Consider the following 3,646-nt stretch of genomic DNA (forward strand, 5'->3'; position numbering starts at 1 on the left):
AAGGAAGGAAGGAGGGAGGAAAGGAAGGAAGGAAGGAAGGAAGGAAGGAAGGAAGGAAGGAAGGGAGGGAGGGAGGGAAAAGAAGGATAGGAGAAAAGGAAGAAAAGAAAGGAAGGAAGGAAGGAAAAGAAAGAAAAGGAAAGAAAAAAATTGTATCTGGTCAACTCAGTTTTCAATGTAGTGTCTTTAAAGCATGCTCTGTAACTCTGGGGCATATCGTCATGGGACCGAATGCAAGAAAAAAGTACATGAATTCTTTTTCCTACATACGTGGTCTTGCCATGGTTTCCTTATATAATGTGGTCCTAGTTTTTCCATCTATACCTGTTTAAATAATATTCTTCAAAAACACCTGATGTGGGCTGGGGTTGTAGCTCAGAGGTAGAGCGCTTGCCTAACATGCATGAGTTTGATCCTAAGCACCACATAAAAACAAATACATAAAATAAAGGTATTGTGTCCACCTACAAATAAAAATAAAATTTTTCAAAAAGGATGCCTGATGTGGTTGAAGAGGAGGCAAGAATGACCCCTGTACCTACCAAACTTGCACCACTGCATCCTGCCTAAAAAGGTCCCACAAAGAAGGAAAAGAATGTACCCAAAGAGGAAAGGGGGAAAGCTGATGCTATCAAGGCTAGAAATAACCCTGCAGAAAATGGGGATTCCAAAACAGATCAGGCACAGAAAGCTGAAGATGCCAAATAAAGATGTGCTGGGGATGCCAAATGATTGGCCCTAATAGTATAACTAATTACTTTGGTCTTGTAAACCAAAAATGAAGCTTAACCCCTTTTTAGAGCACCCCTCAGGGAAGAAATTACACATTCCACCTTCAACTCCCAAAGCTGATATTCTTATTTTAAACTACTCCCTGACACTTACTTGACCAATCTCCCACTAAACTGACTTCCACGTACCTATTATAATCCTTTCACACATTCATGCCTATGTAATTCGTGCATTAATGCATGCCCACATTAATAAAATGGTACAGTACATATTAATAAGATAGTACATAGGACATATCATGTTTAATCAACATTAAAACCCCTACCACATGCTTATAAGCATGCACATTAATACTCACATAGTACATAAAACATTAGAATATACCTCCACATTAAAAGTTCTCCAACATGAATATTCTCTACCTCATTAAATCCTTTATATTACATAGCACATACCATTCACTGGCGGCACATACCCCATTAAGTCATAAACCTCTCTCGACTAAATGACTATCCCCTTCCAACGGTGGTCTCTTAATCTACCTACCTCCGTGAAATCATCAACCCGCCCAATACGTGTCCCTCTTCTCGCCTGATCCCATTTAACTTGGGGGTGACTAACTATGCTCTTTGACAGGTTATCGCCCATACGTTCCCCTTAAATAAGACATCACGATGGATTAGTTCCATTCTAGCCCGTAACCCAACATAACTGCACTGTCATGCCTTTAGTGGTTTTTATTTTTGGGGTATGCTTCCACTCACCATTGGCCGTCAGAGGCCCCGACGCAGTCAATTCAATTGTAGCTGGACTTTAGGTCATTATTCTTTACTCGCATAGCTTTCTGATATGGATAGTACATCCAAGAAGGGAGTTTGAAAGTTGTAGTATATGTTACCAATTGTCTTCCCATGTCCTACCTGAAATTCCATAGTTTTGTGAAAAGCATCTTTCATAAGGTTGCATACAGTTTGGCTTGGGGGAAAAATGCCTGACTTTGAAACCTCAGGGTGTGACCTTATTTGGAAGTGATGTATTTACAGATATAATTAGATAAGTTTAAATTATGTCATGGTGGATTAGTGCAGGTCCTAAACACTGTTGTCCTTACAAGAAGACCATGTGAAGAGAGAGAGACATGAAGACAAGCATAGATTCACTTTGTGCTGCCAGTGCACAAGAAACATCAAGGGTGCTTAGTAACCAATAAAGAATTTTGCCCTAGAGCCTTCAGAGGGAGCACAGCCCTGCCAATACTTCGATTTTAGACTATCGGCCTCTGTTGTTATAAGCTATCCAATTTGTAATAATTTGTTCATGTAGCCCTAGGAGACTAATGCACTCTAGCAACTCTCACTCCCTGACCTCCTATCACATTACCTCAAACTGTTTTATTTTCTTCATAGAAACTTTATAAAGTTGCCTTTTCCTTTTATTTGTTTAATACCTTTATTATCTATTTCTCACCCACTTCCCTAGGACTCCACTAAAGTCATCTCTGAGTTTGTTTTTCCCACCTCATATTTCCAGTGCATTGTACAGTATCTGATAAACAGTAAGAATTTCTCATATCAGTCACTAATTTTTTTAGCCAATAATTAATTAGCATTTTAAATGGTATTATTTTCCTTTCATATTCCTTATAACTATCCTATTGTAACCCATTACATTTGTATTATTTCCAGTAGTCCCCTCAGGAGTCACACACAGCAAAATTCATCCTGCCAACTATACCTCTCTGCCTCAATCTGTGCTAGGAAAAGAGAAGGTATGCCTTGAGCAACTTCTCCAAAATGTCTGGTCTTTGGGGATATATATTTAAGGATAGGTCTCTCAATTTATTCTGGTACAGACTTTAGGAGGCATCTAATAGGAAACATTTTAGGTGTCATCTGGATCCTCAGCCTCTGGTTCCAGGAATCTGCATTTGCCACAGATAAAGGATGCAGTTAAGGATTTGGGAGAGGCCTCAACCTTTTTAGGCAGCTCCTCAGAGAATGCTTAATCCTCATTGGAGCCCTCACCATTCAGAATCTGTTCCTCTCCTTTGCAGACTCAGAAACTGTATTTTAATTCACCATGAATATTTCAGACTTCCAAAACTGACTCACAATAACCAAATGTCAGAGATGTTACAAGTCAGAATGTAAACATATACCATACCAGTGATGGATCACCTGTTCCCTCCTTTGTAAAATAAACTGCACTGGAAAGCAAATAACAGAAAGTTGTTCTGTGCAACTATAATCAGAGTAACAGGAGTAAACTAATATTAATGACTACATTGAGCAATAATGGACTGGCACATTCTCCACTGAAAAGTGAAGTCATGTCAAATCAACTCAAAGTTTTATTGGCCCTTGTGTTTGACCCTGGGTGGAGATGGAAACATACAGGTCAGATTATATAGTGTGTTATTTTCCTAAACAATGTTACAAAAATGTGTCAAAAGAATGTTATTAGTAATACTTAATTTTTAACTTGCTACTTTATTGAACTTGGATGTCCAGAAAAATCTTCTTCAGCTACTCATTTTTTTTTTTTCAGCTACTCATTTTTCAGTCAACTCTTGAGTAGGTAGGTCACTTCTACTCAACTTTTAGAGACTTCCACAGATGATTACACACACCCTTTACAAGGAGGATATAGTTACTTCACTCTGGCATTTATTTATTTATTTAAGTAAAAAGGGCTTAAAAGGCAAAGAGACTCAGTTCTGGCACAAAGCCCTGTACTCCATGGTACTCTTGAAAGCCTAGTCTTCAAGAAATCAAACGGTTTCTAGCAGGGGTTCCATGTACTTGCCTCACATTCTTTTGTCAACTCTGCCAGTTGTCTGCTCATTTGACCCTAAAACTTTTTGTTTTCTGTCATTTTTACTGTCTATGGAACATGTTTCATACAAAATAACGTT

This window comes from Sciurus vulgaris (assembly GCF_902686455.1).
Source record: "Sciurus vulgaris genome assembly, chromosome: 7".
Lineage (NCBI taxonomy): Eukaryota > Metazoa > Chordata > Mammalia > Rodentia > Sciuridae > Sciurus > Sciurus vulgaris.